Source organism: Trachypithecus francoisi, unplaced genomic scaffold (genome assembly GCF_009764315.1).
Source record: "Trachypithecus francoisi isolate TF-2019V2 unplaced genomic scaffold, Tfra_2.0 Lachesis_group4, whole genome shotgun sequence".
Lineage (NCBI taxonomy): Eukaryota > Metazoa > Chordata > Mammalia > Primates > Cercopithecidae > Trachypithecus > Trachypithecus francoisi.
Window position 1 is genome coordinate 132,151,599 of NW_022681469.1, and position 24,374 is coordinate 132,175,972.

The 24,374-nt window shown below is 36.9% G+C and overlaps 1 protein-coding gene and 1 long non-coding RNA gene across 2 annotated transcripts in view; one reads left to right on the forward strand and one right to left on the reverse strand.

Annotated features, from left to right (window-relative positions):
• LOC117073122 overlaps nt 1-22,763 on the reverse strand; it is a 64,419-nt gene extending 41,656 nt beyond the window's left edge. The window contains exon 1 of the long non-coding RNA XR_004433120.1: nt 22,628-22,763. This is a non-coding gene — a long non-coding RNA (uncharacterized LOC117073122). The remainder of the gene's footprint in view (nt 1-22,627) is intronic.
• GPR141 (G protein-coupled receptor 141) overlaps nt 1-24,374 on the forward strand; it is a 160,689-nt gene that overhangs the window by 123,684 nt on the left and 12,631 nt on the right. The gene's annotated exons all lie outside the window — the stretch shown is intronic.

Genomic DNA, 24,374 nt, shown 5'->3' on the forward strand with positions numbered 1-24,374 from the left:
TCATTTCTGATAGGAGGCACTGAAATCTTCCTCTATAATGGTGGATTAACATATTTCTCCTTCCAGCATAATTAGTTTTTGCCTCATGTATTTTTACTCTGTTAGGCACATATATGTTAAGGATTGTTCTGTATTTTTGGGTAACTGATTTCTTTATTATTAAGTAATGTCCTTCTTTACCCTTGCTAACTTTCTTTGGTTTGAAGTCCACTGTGCTTGAAATTAATACAGCGATTCCTGCTTTCTTTTCATTACTGTTAGTATGGAATATTTCTCCTTTTCCCTTCCCTTCCCTTCCCTTCCCTTCCCTTCCTTTCCCTTCCCTTCCCCTCCCTTCCCTCCCTTCCCTCCCTTCCCCTCCCTTCCCCTCCCCTCCCCTCCTTCTTCTCTTTCTTTCTTTCTTTCTTTCTTTCTTTCTTTCTTTCTCTCTCTCTCTCTCTCTCTTTCTTTCTTTCTTGCAAGTTTTTGCTCTGTCACCCAGGCTGGAGTGATCATGGCTTACTGCAGCCTCGACCTCCTGGGTTCGAGCAATTCTCCTGCTTCAGCCCCTTAAGTAGCTGGGATCTGGGACTATAGGCACATCCCACCATACACAGTTTTTTTTTTTTTTTTTTTTTTTAATGGAGACAAGGTCTCACTATGTTGCCCAAGCTGGTTTCAAACTCCTGAACTCAAGCAGTCCTCCTGTCTTGGCCTCCAAAAGTAATGGGATTACAGGTGTGAGCCACCACACCCAGCCCATCCATTTACTTTTAATCTATATGTGTCATTATATTTAAAGTAGATTTCTTGTAGACAACATGTAGTTGTGTCATTTTTTTCATCTACTCTGCCAATCTCTGTCTTTCAACTGGTTATTTTATACCATTGATATTGAAAGTGATTATTGATATAGTTGAATTAATATTTATCATATTTGTTAGTGTTTTCTATTTGTTGTTCTTGTTCTTTGTTCTTATTTTTTCTTTCACTCTTTCTCTACCTTTTGTGGTTTTAATTGAACACTTTAATGTGTTTCCATATTCTGTCCTCTCTTAACATATATCAGTTATGCCTTTTTCACTTATTTTAGTGGTTGCCTTAGAGTTTGCAATATACTTGTATAACTATAGACAGCACAGATAGACATATATACATAAGATATACACATAAGTGTACATAATTGAATGCATAGTTGCTATTATTATTTTAAACCAACTGTGCTATGGAATGAATGAAGACACTGATTGTTTTGCTTGTACCTCCAGCACACTGAAACCACCATATCCAAAGGAGTCCAGTCTGCTTCCTGGTGAGCCCCGACCTCTCTGCTCTTCAACCCCTGGCTTGGACCTGCAGCACAGCCATCCCACTCCCACCTGAATGTTCTTGTTGGCAGCAAATCCATGTCTTTCTGGGGTGGAGTTTCCTGAGGCGACTGACAGCCCCTCTATAACTGCCACTGTAGTGGATACCCACCCTGGCTGCCACCAGACTGGGCAAGGAACAAAGAGCCCGAGTGCTTTGTTCACACCTCCATGCCACAGCTGCTCTATGGAGAAAAGGCCAGACTGATTTTATAGCAAGCCTCCAATCCTCCAGCTCTTCGCCAGGAAGGTCCCTGTGGCTTGAGGCCCACAATGCAGTTGCCCCACCCCCAGCTGATCATTCTGATCGGTAGCAGCTCTGTGCTTCTCTGGAGTGAATCCCTCAAAGACAAGTGAAAGGACCTTTGTGATTGCCACTCTCGAGGTCCCCACCCCTGCCACCCTCAAGCTGAGGAGAGGACAAAAAACCTGACCTCCCAAAAGGACTATAGTGCACAGCCTGGGAGTGCCAAGCTGAGATATATGGCCAGCACTTGAGTGGGAGAGGGACCCACACTCTCAGAGCACTCAGAGACAGCATGACTGTAATTGAGGAAATACAAAGGAACCATGTGGCTGGGTAAGAGCCTATCTACCAGCCGTTATGGTTAAGCGCCATCTACTGGATGGAAGTCCAAACTTTAACACCAAAAATACATTGCTAACATACCTCCCCATGAAATCAAGGACAATAATTCAGCCACAAATAAAGACCCTGCACAAAGCATCAGCCCTCTGAAAACATCCAGAAACAAATTCAACTGACTATACTCAAATTACACCACAGTTAAAGGCACATCAGCCCACACTGATGAGAAAAAAAACCCATGTAAAAACTCTGGCAACTCTAAAACAAGAGTGTTTTCTTACTCCCAAATGACCACACTAGCTCCTCAATGATATAGGAGTTAAAAAGAAATTACTTAGACAGATATTGAGGTAAGAAAGTCTTTAGTAAGTTTTTCCTTTTAATGAAAAGCAGCCCCCAAATCATTTTCTTTTCTAACAAAGAACAGCCTGTAAAATCAAGCTGCAGACATAGAAAGGCAAGCTAGAAGCTTGTATGGGGAAGTGATGGCAGCTATGCCAGTAGGAAAGGGGCTACCTGGGGACTAGGCATGTTCAAAATGTCAGCTCCATCTTTCCTTTTCTTTACCAAACCATATGTACAGTAAATCGAAGACAACATGGTGCTGATGGGGCAAATATCCTATTTGCATAATAAGATTAGGGTGGGGCAGCCAGCTTCCTCACATGCTATGTAAATGTCAACCTAGTCTAATCAATCTTTGCATCCTATATAAATCAGACACTGCCTCCTCAAGCTTGTTTATAAAATCTTGAGCACTCCACTGTCTGCCAGAAGTCCCATTTGGGCACTCTTCTCTAAAACAGGAGAGAGAGCTGTTCTCCTTTTTCTTTCTCTTGCCTATTAAACCTCCGCTCCTAAACCTACTTCTTGCATGTGCATACTTGATTGCCTTGGCATGAGATGATGAACCTTGGGTATTTACCCCAGACAATGATGCCACTTCACCAATGATGGTTCTAAACCAGAATGAAATGGCTAAAATGACAGACATAGAATTAAGAATCTGAATAGCAATGAAGATCTTTGAGATTCAGGAGAAAATTAAAACTCAATCCAAGGAATGTAAGAAATCCAGTAAAGTGATTCAAGAGGTGAAAGGCAAAATAGGCATTTTAAGAAAGAACAAAACTGATCTGATAGAGCTGAAAAACTCACTAAAAGAATTTCGTGACACAATCAGAAGTATTAACAGTGGAATAGACCAAGCTGAGAAATGAATCTCAGAGTTCAAAGAACAGTTCTTCAAATTATTTTAGTCAGACAAAAATAAAAAAACAAAGAATTTCTAAAATGAACAAAACCTTTGAGGAATATGGGATTGTGTACAGAGACCAAGCCTACAACACACTGGCACCCTTGAAAGAGAGAGAGAGAGAGAGACCAAGCAACTTGGAAAACAAATTTGAGGATATTATCCACAAAAATGTCTCCAACCTCACTAGAGAAGTCAACAGTCAAATTCAGGAAATTCAGAGAACCCCTGTGAGATACTTTACAAGACAAACATCCCCAAGACACACAGTCATCAGATTCTTCAAGGTCAATGCAAAATAAATAATATTAAGGCAGCTAGAAAGAAGGGGCAGGTTAACTATAAAGGGAACCCCATGACATTAACAATAGACCTTTCTGCAGAAACCCTACAAGTCAGAAGAGATTGGGGGCCTATATTCAGCATTCTTAAAGAAAAGAAATTCCAACCAAGAATTTCATATCCAGCCAAACTAAGCTTCATAAGTGAATGAGAAATAAAATCTTTTTCAGATAAGCAAATGCTAATGGAATTTGTTACCACTAGACCCGCCTTACAAGAGTTGCTTAAAGAAGTGCTAAATATGGAAGTGAAAGATCACTAATGGCCACCACAAAAACATACTTAAATACATAGACTATTTACACTATAAAGCAACTACACAATCAAGTCTACCTAACAAACAAGAACATGATGACATGATCAAATCAGCACACATCAATATTAACCTTGAATGTAAACAGGCTAAATACCTCACTTCAAAGGCAGACTGGTAAGTCGGATAAAGAAGCAGGACTCAACTATATGCTGACTTCAAGAAACCCATCTCACTTGCAAGGACACACATAAGCTCAAAGTAAATAGATGGAGAAAGATGTATCAAACAAATGGAAAACCAAAAAGAGCAGGAGTTCCTATTTTTATCTCCAAGAAAACAGATTTTAAACCAGCAATGATCAAAAAGGCCAAAGGAGGACATTACATAACGATAAAGGGTTTCATTGAACAAGAAGACTTAACTATCCAAAATACATATGCACCCAACATTGTAGCACCCAGATTCTTGAAACAAGATCCTACAGGACTTACAAAGAGACTTAGATAACCATACAATAATAGTGGGAAACTTAAATACTCCACCACAGTATTCAACAGATGATCAAGGCAGAATATTAAAAAACATATTTGAGACCCAAACTTGACACTTGGCTAAATGGACCTAACAACCTCTTACAGAACACTTTACCCAACAATAGAATATACATTCTTCTATGCATATGGCATATACTCCAAAACTGATCACACACTTGGCCATAAAGCAATTATCAACAAATTAAAAAACAACTCATACCAACCACATACTCAGAACACAACACAATAAAAACTAAAATCCACACCAAGAAGATCTCTCAAAACCATACAATTACATGAAAATTAAACAATTGGCTCTTGAGTAACTTTGGGGTGAACAATGAAATTATAGCAGAAATCAATAAATTCTTTGAAGTGAATGAAAACAAAGATACAACACACCAGAATCTCTGGGTAACAGCAAAATTATTGTTAAGAGGAAAGTCAAAGCACTAAATGGTCACATCAAATTTAGAAAAACTTTAATGAACAACCTAATGTCACCCCTAGAGGAACTAGAAAAATAAGAGCAACCCAACCCCAAAGCTAGTAGAAGAAAAGAAATAACTAAAATCAAAGCTAAACTGAATGAAATAGAGGTAAGAAAAACCATACAAAAGATCAACAAAATCAAAAAAAAAATTTTTTTTAAAAGACTTGTAGACCACTAGTCAGACTACTAAAGAAAAGAAGAGAGAATATCCAAATAAACACAACAACAAATGACAATGGGGACATAACCACTGAGTCCACGAAAATACAAAAATTTGTCAGGGACTATTATAAATACCTGTATGCATACAAACTTGAAAACAGAGAACAAATGGATAGATTCCTTGAAAGAACCTCCCAAGATTGAACCAGGAAGAAATTGAAACTCTGAGCAGACCAATAATGAGTTCAGAAATTAAATCAGTAATAAAAAACCTACCAAGGAGAAAAAGTCCTGGACCAGACAGTTTCACAGTCAAATTCTACCAGATATATAAAGAAAAGCCAGTACCACTCCTACTGAAACTATTCCAAAAAATTGAGGAGAAGGGACTCATCCCTTACTCATTCTATGAGGTCAGCATCATTCTGATATCAAAACCTGGCAGAGACACAACAGAAGAAGAAAAATTCAGGGCAATATCTCTGATAAACATAGACACATAAATCCTCAATAAAATACTAACAAACAAAATCCAGCAGCACATCAAAACGCTAATCCACCATGATCAAGTAGGCTTTATTCCTAGGAGGCAAGAATGCTTCAACATATGCAAATCAATAAATGTGATTAATCACATAAGCAGAACCAAAAACAAAAACCACAAGATAATCTCAATAGGTGCAGAAAAGGCTTTTGGTAAAATTCAACATCCTTTCATGTCAAAACCCTTAATAAACTAGGCATCAAAAGAACATAGCTCAAAATAGTAAGAGCTATCTGTGACAAACCTACAGCCGACATCATACTGAATGGGTAAAAGCTGGAATCATTTCTCTTGAGAAATGGCACAAGACAAGGATGCCCACTCTCACTACTCCTATTCAACACAGTACTAGAACTTCTATCCAGAGCAGTCAAGCAAGAGAAAGACATAAAAAGCAGACAAATAGGAAGAGAGAAAGTCAAACTATCTCTGTTCACAGATGATATGATCTATACCTAGAAAATCCCATAGTCTCTGCCCAAAGGCTCCTAGTTCTATAAACAACTTCAGCAAAATTTTAGGATACAAAATCAATGTACAAAAATCAGTCACATTTCCATACATTAATAATGTCCTAAGCTGAGAGTCAAATTAAGAACACAATCACATTCACAATAGCCACAAAAAGAATAACATACCTAGGAATACAGCTAACTAGGGAAGTCAAAGATTTCTACAATAAGAATGACACAACACTGCTGAAAGATATCAGAGAAAATATGAACAAGTGGAAAAATATTCCATGCTCATGGATAGGAAGAATCTTATTGTTAAAATGCCCGTAATACCCAAAGCAATTTGTAGGTTCAATGCTATTCCTATTAAACTACCAACAACATTCTTCACCAAATTTTAAAAATACTATTCTAAAATTCAATTGAAACCAAAAAAGAGCCAGAATAAGCACAGCAATCCTAAGCAAAAATAATAAAGTTGGAGGCATCATATTATCTGACCCCAAACTATACTAAAAGGCTACAGTAACTAAGACAGCATGGTATTGGTACAAACACAGACACATATACCAATAGAAGAGGCTAGAGAACCCAGAAATTAAGCCACACACGTAGCCATCTGATCTTCAACAAAGCTGACAATAACAAGCAATGTGAAAATGATTCCCCTTTCAATAAATGATACTGGGATTATTGGCTGGCTACATGGAGAAGATTGAAACTGGACCTTTTCCCTTTACCATATTAAAAAAATCAACTCAAAATGTATTAGACTTAAATGTAAAGACTAAAGCTATAGAAACCATAGAAGAAAACCTAGGAAATACCGTTCTGGACATAGGCCCTGGCAAAGATTTCATCACATAGACTCCAAAACAACTGCAACAAAAACAAAAACTGACAGTGAGACCTAATTAAAGAGCTTCTGCACAGCAAAAGAAACTATCAACAGAGTAAATAGATAACCTACAGAATGGGAGAAAATATTGCAAACTACACATCACATCCAACAAAGGACTAATACCAGAATCTTAATAAATCTTAAGCAAATCAACAAGCAAAAAACAAACGACCCCATTAAAAAATGGACAAAGGACATGAACAGACACTTGTGAAAAAGAAGACATACACATGGCCAACAAGCATATAAAAATGCTCACTATCACTAATTATTAGAGAAATGCAAATCAAAACCACAATGAGATACTGTATCACAAGTCGGAATGGCTATTATTAAAATGTCAAAAATAACAGATGCTGATAAAGATGCAGAGAAAAAGGAATGCTTATACATTCCTGGTGGGAATACAAATTAGTTCAGCCACTGTGGAAAGCAATTTGGAGACTTCTCAAAGAACATAAAATGGAACTACCATTCAACCCAGCAATACCTTTACTGGGTTTATACCTAAAGAAATATGAATTGCTTTACCATAAAGATACATGCATGCATATGTTCATCACAGCATTATTCACAATAACGAAGACATGGAATCACATAAATGTCCATCAAGAGTGGACTGGATAAAGAAAATGTGGTATATAGACACCATAGAATACTACTCAGCCATTAAAAAAGAAGAAAATCGTGTTCTTTGCAGCAACATGATGGAGCTGGAGGCCATTCTCCTAAGCGAAGTAATGCAGGAACACAAAACCAAATACCACACATTCTCACTTATAAGTGGGAACTAAACAGTGAGTACACATGGATACCACAAAGAAACAAACAATAGACCCCAGGGCCTACTTGAGGGTGGAGGGTGAGGTTTGAAATACTACCTACTGAATACTATGCTGATTACCTGTGTGACAAAATTATCTGTATCGCAAACCACTGCAACATGCAATTAACCCACGTAACAAATCTGCACATGTGCCCTCGAACCTAAAATAAAAGTTGGAAAGAAAAATAAATGGATAAAATAAAGGGGATTTTTTAAAAAAGAATAGTAACAATAAAAGTTATTTCATCCTCTTATTCTTTCTATTTATTTATTTATGTTTATTTATTTATTTATTTATTTATTTTTGAGACAGAATCTTGCTTTGTTGCCCAGGCTGGAGTGCAGTGGCGTGATCTTGGCTCATTGCAGCCTTTGCATCCTGGGTTCAAGCAATTCTCCTGCCTCAGCCTCCCGAGAATGGCTATTATTAAAATGTCAAAAAATAACAGATGCTGGTGAGGATGCAGAGAAAAGGGAACACCACCATGCCCCACTCATGTTTTTTTTCTACTTATTAGAGACAGGTTTCACCAGGTTGGCCAGGCTGGTCTCTAACTCCTGGCTTCAAGTGATCCACCTGTCTCAGCCATCCAAAGTGCTGGGGTTACAGGTGTGAGCTACTGTCCTAGCCAGATGTCTTTTCTTTCTTTATGTAGATCCAAGTTTCTGAGCTATGTCACTTTCCTTCTCTCTAAAGAACTCCTCTTAACACTTTTTGCAAGGCAGGTACACTAGCAACACATTTTCTGAGTTTTTGTTTGCCTGAGAAAAATCTTTATTTCTTCTTCATTTTTGAGGGGTAACTTTGCAGATCACAGAATTTTAGGTTGGTGAGGATGTCAGACATCAATTTGGGAAAATTCTCAGTTATTCTTGTTTCAAATATTTCTTCTTTTTTCTCTTCTGGTATTCTCCCTCCTCGTATGTTACTACTTTTGTAGTTGTTCTACAATGCTGGGATATTCTGTTACAATTTTGTGAATATTTTTTTCTATTGGCCTTTCAGTTTTGGAGATTTCTGTGGAGACATTGTCAAGCTCAGAGATTGTTTCCTCAGCTATGTCCTGTCTACCAATAAGCCCATCAAAGGCATTCTTCATTTATTTTAGTGTTTTTGGTTTGCATTCCTTTTGGAGACTTTCTTAGGACTTCCATCTGTCTGCTTACATTGCCCATCTGTTTTTGCATGCTGTCTACTTTCTCCATTAGAGCTCTTAGCATATGAATCATAGTTGTTTAAATGCTGAATCTGATCATTTCCACATCCTTACTATATCTGGGTCTGGTTGGGATGTATGTTCTGCCTCTTCAAACTGTGTATTTTGCCATTTAGTATGTCCTGTAATTTTTCTTTCTATCTAGATAGACATGATGTGCTGGGTAAAAGAAACTACCATAAATAGGCCTTTAGTAATGTAATGGTTAAGGTGTTGGGGGAAGAAATGCATTCTTAGTCTTATGATTAGGTGTCAGTCTCGGAGAGAGCCTGTGCCTCTGGACTGTGAACTTTACACATGATTCTCAGGTTTTATTTTTTCCTCTCCTTGGGTGAGACAGGATGAAGATAACTTATGAGCTTACTCTAACTAGAGTGAGCTAGAGTTGGGTATTTCCATTCCGCCAGGTTAGTTAGGCTTGATACCATCCCAACAGGTTAAGCTCTTCAGTTTTTCCTGAGAACAGTTTTTGTTAAGAACAGAATGCTGTGGTGTATTGAAAAATGTCCATTTTACCCTCCCCCTGCTAAAAATGTGAGGTTTTTCTCTGAATCAGTTTACTGGTGGGACCCCAAAGGATTTTTTCTCTCATATTTACTGTGGAAATCTCCTGTGGAGATTTCTGTGAATTTCTGCTTGAGAAAAGTTGTAATGCCTCGTACCTCTTTGCCTGTCTCTCCAATTTGGGGAGCATCAGTTTGTGCTATGACTTCACTTATCTTAGAGATCTAAGAAGAGTTGTTAATTTTTTCATTTTGTTCAGATTTTTAGTTGTTGTCAGGTTGGAGAGGCAACACCCAAGCTCCTTGCATGTGGAAACAGCTTATGTATTTTATCTTGAGCTATTTTCTGTACCATGTTGTGTTGCGTTTGCCTCTTTATTGATATTAAAACTTCTCTACAGCATTCTTACACAACAGCCTTGGTGTTTTGTATGGTTAAAATAAGGAGATGATCAAAGTATGATTTTATTCATCACAATCATACAGTTTATTGCCACATAAGAATATTCTGTTTTTTCCACCACACTCAGGGAGAATAAGGAGAATAAATCTCGGAGAACACACTTGATAGACAAGGTACATTAAGCACATAGTGAGTGAGTTCCAATTTTGTTTAGAGTTCAATTATTAAAGGCTAGCTGCTCAATTAGGATGGAAGCAGACATCTGTGAATGTAAAATCTAATGGAAGTAGAGGCTTATGGTAAAGCAAACTAAATATGGCCTGAGAAGGACTCTGTAATTCTATATTTGAGTCCTTGTGAATGAACTGAAACCTAGCTTAATTGGCAGACAAAATTGAAAATCTAACTTAGGGGTATGTGCCTGCAACGATAGCTGAGTCTTGGCCAATCCCCAGTGGCCATACTTCAACCACTCATAGGCTGCTAAGTGTGTTCAAACTGTGTTCAAATAAGGCAAATGCCAACCTGTAACCAATCCAGCTGCTTCTGTACCTCACTTCTGATTTCTGTACGTCACTTCCCCTTTTTTGGTCTATAAATTTGTTCTGACTGTGAGGCATCCCTGGAGTCTCTCTGATTCTGCTGTGATTCTGAAGGCTGCCCAGTTCATGAATCATTCATTGCTCAATTAAACTCCTTTAAATTAAATTCGACTGAAGCTTTTCTTTTAACACTTAACCTTTCCACAAGAGGTTCTTGAAAGAGACGTTTGATAAACACAAAGGCATGTAAGCTCCTTCAATGCTTTCAAATAGTGTTGGTGTTGGTGGGCAAAGCAGTAGAGAATAGCTCAAAGGCTGGCAGAAAGTACCCTGCCTGCCACACTCTAAGCTCTTAAGGTCTGTCAAAGTCTTGGGTTTATAAACTCACATATGTGGTCTGATAAGGTGTGTTATGCCATTCTTCTGGGGAGAGAGATTACACTGCATGTACTTACTACAGCAAAACATGCCACTCACATAGAAAATTATATGTTTGGAATTACTTCACAGTAGCCTAACACTTAGGTTATTGGTGCTTTGGGTGAATGAATACAATAAAGTAGAATAGAGAGACAACAGGAGCCATAGGACACAAAATGAGAATTCTGCTGACTCTGAGAGATTACAGCATAAAGTTTCCAGGAAATTCTAAATTTTGGAGAATTTTTGGAAATATTTGAGAAGTCACTGGATCACCACAGGCCGTACAGTTTTCTGCAATGGTTTGAATCATTTTATTTGGTTGTGAAATGTGAGTGACCTCAGAATGCTAGAGTACTTGCATATCACCAGGTTCCACACTAAATACATGATGATGACAATGATGATAACAACAGTGATCACAACACTCAAGGAGGAAAAATACTGGCTTGGTGTGATGTAAAAATTTCCTTTGTAGCTTTACTTATTCATCTTAGCTGGAATGCATTGTATGGATTCAGTTTCCTGTATCTAGGCCTCACCGCACCTTCTTAGAGATTTTTCTTAAGAGTTTGTTTTTGTTGAAGGCTCTCTTACTACTCTTTCTTTTATTCCCCCTACTCTCCCTTTTCAGGCTACAGCTTATTAAGTGCTGGCACTTTATCAGCTAGATTTCAAGCCCAGATTCAGGGCAGCCACTACTGAAAGGGTATCTTGAGATAAAGGACGTGGGTACACACAGAACAAGCTCCTCAAGTTTCTCAAGACCAAAGAATAGTTGGCACTTCATACTGTTAACTTATCATTACAGTTCAGAGTGGGTTAAAAACGGGAAATATTTTAAACCCTGGATAATTACTTATTGTTAGGTCTTGTGCATATGCAGGCTTCCTTAGCTCAGTTAACCCTTCCTTCTTTTCCCAGGGCCTCCATCACCACTCTCATATACTATCTGGGGCTCCATCCTATTTTGCATTAATTCCTTTTAATTATTTTCATTCCAAACCTTTAGCAAACAATAAAATTAAAAACAAAATGAGCATCAAGATACAGTAGGAATAGTACCAACAGATACTTGGCAAACATATCTGTAGAGACATCTATCATTGCCCTTGTTATATAATAATGTGTCTATGTAGAATTCTCTCTCAAATATGCCACTGCCCATTTCACCAGATATTTGAGAGCAAAAAAATCAGTCTATAAATCAAACCATTCTTTAAGCAAAGAATGAGAGCTTGAATCTGTGAAATCTAATATTCTGACCTCAGGTATCATTTATCTGTTTATGAGACTCTGCCTAGGATGGAAGCTGCTCACATAACAGAGAATAGTCAATGATCTCACAATCTGGGCAGATGGGGACTTGTGTAAATATCTCTCAATCTAGATGATGATAAACCGTAATACTTCAGAGTGAATGTTATCAAATTGGAGAGCAGAATAGATCTTAGACATTATCTGGATCAAATACAGGTCTTTTGCTGCACTGATTTACTATTCTCTGATATTTTTCCCCTCCACCAGGTATTTTTCACTTTATAGCAAATAAATCTTTCATAAAATTCTGTGCATAAAACGTCACTATCAGATGCTCCATTTACAAGGAACTACAAGGAGGATAAACTCTTTACCTACTTTATTAATACTAAATCTATAATCTTCGGGCTTGGAAATGGGATGCCAGCTGGATCAAAAACTCCCAGCTTTTATTTAGTCAAGGACCCATCAGGAAACAAATGATCCTCACAAATCAAAATAATTCAAGGATAAGAGGCTAGTTTCAAAAGTGTGGGGACAATGTAGAGAAACCACAAACAATAGTGAAGTATTGCAGGGCTACTAACAGCAGTGCTATCAATATTCCTAGGCCTGAATGGCAAAGGGAGTGAGTGTTTATCAAAGGTGGAAAGAGGGAATAATGTGGAGAGAACTGCTTTGAAAGATGCTCTGATCTCAGGTTCAGAAACACAACCATCCCAAGACAACACCACAGAGCATCAACCGGTGGAATACATGCCACAATCTTATTCTTTCCCATTCCTCCAATCTTTTGTTCTTGGGACTGAATTCACCAGAAGCCAGAATGCAAGAGAGCCTATTGATGTAATTCACATGGATCAGCTTCTCTGGGTGGAGTAGGGTAGAAAACTATGGAGAAAAGTGTTGACAAAGCCCCATGTTAAAAAAAAAGTTTCTTATTAAAACAACTGCCTCAAAACCAAAGCAAAAAGCAGAGGTAAAACTTGTCAGACATAGTAAGAAAACAAAAGGCAATAAAATATAAGCTGGCACATTTCGAAGAATAAACAAAACAGAGATTTAGAAACTAAGGCCATGCTGAAAACTTCATAATACAGAATTGAAATTGCTGAAAACATAGCAAAGGACTCAGAAATTGGGATTAATAAAAGCAAAAATAATTATATGAACATTTTTAAAAATAAAAATAATTAACAAAAAAATGATAATTTTTGAACACAGAAAAGGAGATTCAACATACGTATTGGTATTCTCTAAGAAGTTATTATTTCAGATACAACATAAGGATTATAGCTAGTAAAACTGTATTGTATTTGAGATTTTTGTTAAATAAGTAATTTTAGCTGTTCTTGTCACTATCAAAAAGTAACTATGTGAGATGAAATAAATACATGTTACTCTTCTTCAGTATAGCAACAATTTAGTAGCTATATGTATTCTATAACATCATGTTGTAAACCTCAAACTTTAAAATTTATTTTATAAATAATGACAAAAACCAAAAATGAAAGCAATCTAGGTTGACAGTTCTTTCATTTCAGTACATTAAACATGTTCCACTATCTTCTCACTTAAATTGTTTCTGATGAGCAATCTTTTGGCATCTTTAACTTTGATCTTCTGTATATAATATCTCTTGCTTTCTCCTGCTACTTTTAAGATTTTACCTTTATATCTGGTTTTGAGGAATTTGATTATGATGTAAATTGGTGTAGTTTTCTTCATATTTCTTGTGTTTGGGGTTCATTGAGCTTTTTGGATCTGTGGTTTTATACCTTTCATCACATTTGGAAAAATTAAGCCATTATTTCTTCAAATAATTTTTCTGACTTTTACCCTCCTTTTTGAGTCCAATTACGTATATACTATGCTTATGGAAATGTTTCCCCAGTTTACTGATATGCTTTTCTTTTCTTTTAAGTTCTGGAGATAAATATATATAGTTACTATATATATATATATATATATATATAGTTACTATATATATATATATATAGTAACTCAGTCTTGGAACCAGATTGAGTTTTGTGCCAAACAGGTGTTTCTCAACAGGTGTTTCTCAAGGAGGAAGCAAGACAGCCCACAGAAACCCTTGTAGCCAGCCAGAGCTCTGACAAGCCCTTGAGAGACCTTGAGACTCCCAGATCTTCAGGTTCTATGTGCAATAGATGGAAGCCAAATGGCAAGGTACTAGGGAGATTCCCCCCCTCACCATTCTGCAGGAGGACAACTCCTCTGGCACCCTGACACCATGACAGGTAAAGCAAGAGAAGGGTAAACGGTCTTCACTAAATGAAAATGTTAGTGAACTAAAAGAAGGAGCCATCTTGGAACCGGGCAACTTCTAGAAAGTGGAAGACAGCATGGGTGCAAGGCCAGGACAATGACAAGGAAAATCAGCACTTACACTTGGTGAAAGGCTAGGCCCTGCATGACCCCAGCAATGCAGTCACCCAGGGCCTGGTGGATCTGTGTTCTCTCAACTCTTCTTTCTCACGGATACTGAGGAAGGGCTTGTTTTCTTAGACTTCTGCTCAGCTACCAAACTGGGACTAAGAACTTTATTAGGGAAAAAAATAGAATTTTAAAAACATTTTTAAAGAATTAAAAAAAAAAAAATTCTTTGTTTAGCTTTTGAGGGACTGCTGAACTGAGTTTCACAGAGGCTGCACCATTTTACATTCTCACCAGCAATGTGTAAGAGTTCCAGTTTCTCCACATCCTTGTCAACACTTGTGATTTTCTATGTTAGGTTTTTTGTTTGTATGTTTTTTAGTCATTCTTGTAAGTGTGAAACGGTATCTCATTCTGGTTTTGATTTACATTTCCCCAATGACTAGTGATATTAAACATCTTTTTATGAACTTATTGGCCATTTGTATATCTTTTGAGAAATGTCTATTTATGTCTTTTGTCCATTTTTAAGTTGAGTTTTCTTTTTGTTTAGTTTTAGTTTTTTAGTCTTTTTGTTTAGTTTTAGTTGTCCATTATTTATTTTGAATATCAAACTCTTATTAGATACATGATTTGTAAATTTTTTCCCATTCTGTAGTTGCCTTTTACTATCCTAATAATGTCTTTTGGTGCACAAAAGTTTTTAATTTTTATAAAGTCCAATTTATCTTTTTTCTTTTGCTGTTCATGCTTTTGTTGTCATATTTAAGAATCTATTGCAAATCCAAGGTTATGAAGATTGACCCCTATGTTTTTATCTAGAGTTGTATGGTTTTAGATCTTGTCTTTAGGTCATTAATCCCTTTTGAGTCATTTTTATACCTTATGTGAGGTAAGTCCAATTTCATTCTTTTGGGTGTGAAAATGCAATTATACCAGCATAGTTTTTTGAAAAAACTGTTCTCTCCCTCATTGAATGAACTTGGCACCTTTGTTACAAATCAATTGCTTATAGATGTGTGGGATTATTTATAGACTTCTAATTTTATTTTATTGAGCTATATATCTTTCCTCATAGCAGTACTGCATTGTTTTGATTACTTTAGCTGTGTAGTAAGTATTAAAATTAGAAGGTCTGAGTTCTCCAATTTTGTTCTTCATTTTCAAGACCAATTTATCTATTTGGAGTTCCTGGCAATTCATATAAATGTGAAGATAGAGTTTTTAATTTTGACAGAAAGGCTGTTGGAATTTCCATAGGGATTGTGCTGAATCTGTAGATTGCTTTGGGCAATAGTGATATCTTGATAATATTAGTCTTCCTATCTATGAATATGTTATGTATTTTGCTTACTTAGGTTTTCTTTAATTTTTAGCCACAATATTTTGTAGTTTTCAGTGTACAAGTTTTTCATGTTCTTAAATTTATTCTTAAATTTATTGGTTTATTAAGAGTGTCTTTTAATACTACTGTGAATGAAATTATACCTTTTAAATTTCATCTTCAGATTGTTCATCGCATGTGTACAGAAACAACCAATTTTTGTACATTGGTCTTATAACCTGCATCTTTGCTGAATTCATTTATTAGCTCTAGTAACATTCTTTTCAATTCTTTGTAATTTTCTATTTATGGGATCAATCATATCATCTGTAAATGGCAATAGTTTTAACTTCTTCCTTTCTAATTTGGATGCCTTTGCTTCTCTTCCTTGTTTAATTGCTCTGGCTAGAACTTTCAGTACAATGTTCAATAGCAGTGATGAAAGGGGTCATACTTGTCTTGTTCCTGATTTTAGAGAATCTTGAGAATATTTTTTCTTTCATTGTGGATCATTTTAAGAAATTTATGTGTTTTGGAGAATTTGAGCATTTAATCTAATTTATGCAACTTATTGGCAAACCATTGTTTATAGTATTCTGTCATAATCTTTTGTATTTCTGTCAGGTCAGTAGAGATTGCTGCACTTTCCATCTGATCTTAGTTGTTTATTTTTTCTCTTTTATTTTCTTTGTCAGTCTAGCTAGAGGTTTGCCAATTAAAACATTTTTTTTCTAAGAGCAAGCTTTTTGTTTTATTGCTTCTTTTTATTATTTTTCAATTCTCTACTTCATTTATGTTCACTGTAATCTTTATTATTTCCTTTCTTCTACTAGCGTTGGTTTTAGTTTGCTCTTCTTTTTCTACTTCCTCAAGATGTAAAACTCAGGTTGCTGATTTTAGATCTTTTTTCTTTTCAATTGTGTTTACAGCTATAAATTTTGCCCTAAACACTCTCTTCCCTGCAGTGATGCACTCTGAATTTTTAAAAGTTAATTTTTCACTCTGTGTTTGATTTTTGGAGAGTGTCTTTTGTTTTGTCTTCAACTATGCTAATTTTTATTTCTGCAGTGTCTAAGCTGCCAATAATCTCATCCTGTGTCTTTCATATCAGCCAGAATATTTATCTGTATTATTTTGATTTGAGTCTTACGTGTTTGATATCTCTTCTCTACTTTTTGAACTATACAACATGATTATAATTACTATTTTAATATCCTTTTCTGTTAATTCTGGAATCTGGCAGCTTTATTGATTTACTGATTTTTCTCCTCATTATGGGTCATATTTACCCGCTTCTTCACGTGTCTGACAATTTTTAATTGGGAACGTCCTTCATTGTAAATTTTACCTGATTGGATGTTGAGTATTTTTATGTTTTTATAAATATGAGTGTGCTTTCTTCTGGAATGCAGTTTGATCATTTCAGGTGTTGCTTTTAAGATGAGTTAGGTAAATTCAGATCAGTGCTCAATCTCAGGCTATGTATTTCCCACTATGCAGGCAAGATCTTCTTGAGTACCATATTTAGCGTTCCATAAATTATTTCCTTCAATGCGTCTGGTGGTAACGTCTACCATTCTCAGATCTATGTAAACACTGGACACTGCCCCTACTAATTCTTTCATATTCTTCTTTCTCCAGACTGATCAGTATTCAGCAGAATACCTGAGCTCAGGGAGGAGGATAGGGACTCTGTAAATGCTGTGGTTCTCTCTCTGTTTTGCTGTCTCCTTTCTTCTTTCTGTTAACCTGCTCTGCAAATTCTAGCTGCTTGAATTTTCAGTTTAGCCTCCTCAGATCCCAAGGATGCTTTCTCATTCTGCCAGAGTTCCCCCATTAGGTTGCAAACTAGAAACTTTCACAAGGCAGTAAGTTGATCATAGGGCTCATCTTATTTGTCTTTCATCTGTCATTGATCACTGTCATTCTTTGCTTTGATGCCCATTCAACGTATTGAAAACTATTGTTACAGGGATTTGTCAGTTTTTGATTTTTTCAGAGAGCAGGGCAAATCTGGTCTGTCTTACGACATCTTGGCCAGAACCACAGGAAATTTCATATACAACAACAAGCCATAGGTATTCACGACCTTCATTCTTATTCTGTAGGTTGAGCAATTTGTTTCTGATGACATAATGTTAAGATGACCTAAATACAGATGCTGTAATCAAATTTTGTTTTTCTCATTTAGCAATCAATCAATGAGTCATTTGTGTGAACAGATATCAGTATCTAACATCTTAAAACATTTTAGTCATGTAATTCTTCCCCGTTCCCCATCCCCGTATCTATCCCTTGGCATTCCTTCTTCTCCATCTCCATTCTATTCTAACTCAATAGTGGTAGAAATTAGTTTGTGAAAATGCACTTTCTCAAAGTTCAGGTAGAATAAAATTTTATACAGATACAGTAATGAAAATATATTAAAATTATAACTCTGCATGACAATAAATAATAATTATTGAATGTTCACCATAAGTTAGAGATTTTTCTAAGCCTTTTACATATTTAAAATCATTGAATCCTCACAGAAACCATTCAATAAATTCGCTTATAATCTCCAGTAAAGATATTGGGGTTCAGGGAGGTTAAGAAACTTACCCAAGGTCACAAAGACCATCACTACCCAATATTGCTGCATGGAGATTTTACCTCCAAAAAGTGTATATGTTTATGTGTGGGGAGCTAATTAGCTAGGAAAAGCCCTAATGTAATATGCTTTATTTATATTCAAATTACTGATTGCATAGAACAATGTTGGCCCAAACCTAATGCTATTGTGAAAATGGACTTTTGTCTTATTCATCGTTTCCTTGGTAGTCATCATATCTGTGGATCATAATAATCCTGGTTTAACTGTCAATAGTGGTGAGTCTTTTTCCATCTTGTCATTCTAAAAGTCCTGAATTCATGATCTACCCTTCAGATCTGATCTTCCTTTTACATTTCTCATTAATTTTGTTAAAGAAAAATTATTCATTGGCACTTATTAAAGATGGTAAGGAAGGCTCTACTAAGAAAGGGGATTATTGTGATGAGTGTAGGAACCACTTCAACAGGGGAAGAGAGATTGGGTCTGACTTCAACTCCAAGGAAAAGTGGGGATTTATAGCCAAGGAACAGAGTGGGAGTCAATGGATGGAAAATTATTAGGAAGAAATATCAAGGGTAAGGGGGATTCTTGCCAGACAGACTCAACAGAATTCTTGTTGAGTCTCTAGGTGATAAGAATGGGGAGTGATTGGATACTAAGGGTGGGAAATTTTCACTAAACTGACTTAGCAGGATTCTTGCTCAGACTGGATGCTATAAGAAGAAAGAGGGAAGCTGAAGTTTGGGCCCGGTTGAGCAGAGGGCTCAGAGGAGCCTGATTAAAATTGGTCAAAGGAGAAAGAGTCTTTGTCAGTATGAAAGGCATCATTTACTCACCCAAACCTGAAACTTAGGATTTTCTGTGGTTCTCCCCGTCCCTCACACCTCCACAGAGTAAGTCCTCAAGTCCCCTTGATTCTAAACCAAATATCTCATGAGTCAGTTTCTTTTGCTCCTTACCCACAGTCTCTGCCTTACTTTAGGCCCTTGGCCCAGCTCCTCTGGGTTGCACCAACAAGCCCATATCTTCTTACCTCTTGTTTCATTTCCCACCCACATTTACTACAATTGCCACAGTGGTTTTTCAAGAATTGAAACCTTTTCCTGTCATTCATCTATCATAAGTCTTCCACTTTCAACTTTGAGAAGCTTCATACTGCTTTTGTATAAAGCCCAAATTTATTATCATGCTTATTGGACTCCCTATGCTGCAGCCAAGCTTGCCTTTCCAGGCTTGTCATGCCCTCACATGAATTCTTCACATCAGGTAGAGCATCAAATCCACAGGCCCCTCCATACATCTGGCTCTCCCATCCCTATAACTACACATACTTCCTGCTGCACCTTGCAGTCCCTTCCCCCAAACTTCCTTTATCTCCATTTGCCTCCCTGTATGCTCCATGCTCAGCTCCATCTTATTGTGTTCTAGTCTTACCTCTGGTCCTTTATGGAGAGCGGCGGGAGTAATGAATTATTCCTATGCATCTGTTGCAAGAACTCGTATGCCAGGATTTCAGGATGCTCCTTTTCTATCTCCAGACTGATTATGAACTTCCTCCTAACCAACTCCCCTGTCATCTTAGCTGTGCCTCTATTGCAGTGACTAATTTGGCAAGCTATGACAAAGTACCAGACAGAGAAATCATAAAAAGAGAAAACTAAATGATACTTCTCTCTGTGTCCTCAAGTTCTAGAATAATGCCTTGCTGTTCAGTAAGTATTTACCAGGGAATAAATCAACAAAAAAATAAGATGATCAATTTCCTAACATTTTCCCTTTAGAAAACAGAAAAAAGGTTGAAATCTGAACTCATACCTGAACCAATCCCAGTTGACCATTTTCTGCTAGTGACATTAGTGTTGCCGTTGAAATAGTATAAATATCAAATGAAAGTTTGATAAAACCACCTCTGCTAAAAATACGTAATATGTAACATGCATAACATTACAGAATATATGTATTATATACATGTGTATATAAGAACTGTCTTTATCTTATATATGTATATATGCATATCTTATATATACACGTATACGTGTATATACGTGTGTGTATCTATAGATAGATATCTGTGTACGTGTGTGTACACAGATACGTGTGTGTATCTATAAATAGATACACACACGCACACATATATAAGATAAGAAAGGAGCTTAACAGGGCAGTGACATGTAGATTTCTCTCCACTGAAGCCTGAAATTATTTTGCATGAACAACTACAGGAAATGTGCTATTTTACTGGGGTCTGTTTACATGAGCATACACTGGATGCTTTCGTCTTTTGTTATTTTTTCTTGCATTTCTTAGAAATGTTTAAATAGCTGTGATTATAGATTGACTGGATAAAGACATGGTCAATGGATGTGGATTTTTTAAGTGGTAACATTTTTGGACCACAGGGATCCTCAAAGATGCTTGTAATAGAAATAATTTGCATAAAGATGCTAGAAAAGTCATTGAAAATACAAGCTATTTAAATACATACAATGGAGAAAAGCAAGATATGGAAAGGCTATATTTTTTCTTTTGCTCATGCTTGAGGAAGCGCCCCTCCTGTCATCTGAGGTTTTCTCTTCACCTGCACCTGCCATCTTCTATTTCTTCAACTTCTACTCTCCTGACTGTTAAAAATCAGCATTTAAATATAGTATGATAGTCAAACTTCTTCCACCTTGTTTAAAAAAGAAAAATGAGCCCTCCAGCACTCACATTTTTTGGGTAACTATCTCTTCTCTGTTTCTATTTCTTCGCCCTTACACTTCTGGAAAGAGTTGCTGATTCTGTCTCCACCTCCTATCTTTAGTCTCTCAAGGGACTTTCCCAGACCACTCTACTGAAGACACTCTCATGATCACCACTGGCATCTTTGTTGCTCAATCCACGTGAATGACATTTTATTTGGCCAGATCTTGTTTTATTTGGCCACGCTGTAGCACTTGGCAATATTGAGAACTGCTGCCTCAACAGTGTCTCACTCTTTGATTTCTATGACATCATTTCTTGTTTCTTCTCCCGCCTTTTTGGCTATTCCTCCTCATTTTCCTTCATCAGCTTTACTTTCATGACCTGTTCCTGAAAGTTGACGCTCCTAGCATATCCTCCCGGACCTTCACTTTCTCAAACTACACAGTTTTCTTGGCCATCTCCTATGCTCCTGTTCCCCTAATGTGCTGATTATCAGCAAATCTGTATCTCCAGCCCAGGTATTTCCTGAGTATCTTTCATATCCAGTAGTCTCCAATGTGTTGTGTACACCTTCTCTGGGGTATGCAAAATAAATCTATGAGGCTACACAAAGAAAAAGACATTTATATTTTTGTATATTTACTTATCTGAAATATGAGAAAATATTACTGCTTTTTGAAATAACATGGTGAGGAGGTAGAAATATATGAAAATCAATATTTGAAATTTTTCCATAATTAACATGCTTTAATAGTGAAAATGAGCATTACTTATAAACCCTCTCACTTAAAATACCTTAGCATCACAAATTTTCTACTGTTGTAAAAAATTTCCCCAAAAGTTACATTTTTAAGTCATTTGTCAAATGCAAATTCTTCCAATTCATTTGGTAGAAAAAGCAACTGAGATTTTCTAGGATGTTGAAAAGTTACAGAGTAATTGCAACAAAAATCTTTTCATAATTTCTGGAAGATACTGAAAGATAAGTATCTTTTGTTTTAAATGGCATTTTCTTGGGAGAAAGTATTTTCAGCATTGAAATAAATTTAAAACTTAGAAGCAGGCATTTGAATCACTCTATCCCACAACATTAAATCAAGATTTCAAAAACAATGAAATCATATTCGATTACATTTCTCACTAACTATGAATAACAATAAATATTTAAGTATTTAAATAATAATAACATTAATATTTGGAGAAAGCCATGAAGTTCTGAACTAGTACATAATAAATGAGATGAAACAAGTAAAAAATAGCATATATTTAATCAGATCATAATCTGAGTTAACGTTTTTGTTGTTTCTTAACTTTTTTTTTTTAGAAACAGGGTTTCACTATTTTTCCCACACTGATCTCAGGCTCCTGGGCCCAAGCAATTCCCCCACCTTGGCCTATCCAAAGTGCTGGGATTACAAGCAGGTGCTGCCACACTTGACTCGTTTTTGGTTTTGTTTAAGCATTATAACATGCAGAAGTGATGAGTAATAGAAAAAATATTTAATCTATTAAGACATAGAGATATCTAATTTGATGTGCAGGTTTAAATCATTTTAGTGGTGTAAATGTGTTGTTAAGTACCTCCTAATCCTCTTGTGGAGCCGTGTACTTTCTTCTGCTTTTCCTTCAGCCTTGCAGCAGACCACCCATCTCACTTTGATTTCCCCAGTTTTTCTGTTTTTCCATCCTCTCCTCTCTCCTTCAACCCATTCTCCACTCCCAGCCAGAGTAGGGTTTCTAAAATGTAAAAATGTAAAAGTAATTCAGGAGAGAAGAAAAATTGATTATGCTAATAAAAATAATACCAAATTTGGCTGAAAATGCAAAATACAATTTAGGTCCTCAGGGGTCATGGAAGAGAGTGGTAGGATTAATGAGAGAAGGAGTGGGGAGTCCCTGGTTTGTGCGGGGTCTGGTCTTGAGGGGTTATTCTTGCTGTTCATGGTTGATGTGTGACAACACCTCCACACTCGTGTTGGAATCCTAGGAGTTTCTGGGAATCGGCCCCCACCTCTAAAGACAGGAACTCTCCTATGTTGGAGCTTCTGGGGTTCTGCTGAGAAAGGGGGCGGCTGAGTAGCAAGAACTATTATGATTGATTAGTAACGTCTGCTACAAAAGTGGGAGGGTCGGGGACGGCTCTTATGGCACTTATTTATCACCTTGCCCCATAATATGCTTTCTGGCTGTATTGTCAGACTGTTGGGAAATCCTTTCCACTCGGAACTGAGACCGAAAACTGGAAACTAGGCTGCAGGACCACCTGGGTATGTGTGAATTCCAGAGGTTCATGCATTTCCAAACAGGGGTGCCATTTTAGAACTGGGGGGTAAGATGATGAGCCACAGAAAAGAAAACGCCGAGCCCCGGGATAGGAGCTCAGAACTCTTTGTATGTGTAGTGCTCCAGATGGTCTAGGGCAGGGGGTCTTCAGAGCCTTGGCAGAGAAACGTGGTCGCGCAGACTTTTATCTGATTTTCTGGTGCGCTGCTGCTCAACCGCCACCACAGAAGTGCACACTGCCACCTTATGGACGTCTTGAGAAGTTACACTTAAACGTTATTTATTATATTAAATACAATTCAAATGTAATAGACAAATAATGTCATGAGTAGTTTTAATAAACATTTGCAATGAAAATTCATATGAGGACTTCAGACAGGATATATTAAAATGAAGAGTTGATTTTGATTTCACTGAAGAAATTAAATAACAGGATCAAGATACAATTCTCAGCTATTTTAGCATTTTAGGGTTTTTCAGCTACTGAGTTGTAGGAGTTCCTTATATGTTTTGGCTTATCATAAATACAGCTGATAAATACTTTATCTGATTTTATAAGTTTTTTCACTTTGTTGATCATTTCCTTGGTTGTACAGAAACTTTAATTTTATGTAGTCCCACTTGTCTATTTTTACTTCTGTTGCCTGTGCTTTTGGTGTTGTATTCAAGAAATCACTGCCAAGCTCATTATCATGAAGCTTTCTCCCTATGATTTCTTCTAGAAGTTTTATAGTTGGGGTATTACATTTATTTATTTATTTAAAGGCAAGGTATTGTTCTGTCACTCAGCTGTAGTGCAGTGGCACAATCAAAGCTCACTGCAGCCCCAACCTCCTGGGCTCAAGTGATCTTCCCATCTCAGCCTCCCAAGTAACTGCGGGTAGCTACAAGTGTGCACCACACCAGGCTATTTTTTGTGGAGACAGGGTTTCTCTATATTTCCCGGGCTGATCTTGAACTCTTGAACTCAAGTGATCTTTCCACCTCGCCCTCCTAAAGAGCTGGGATTACAGGTGTGAGCCACCAAGCCTGGCCAGGTCTTACA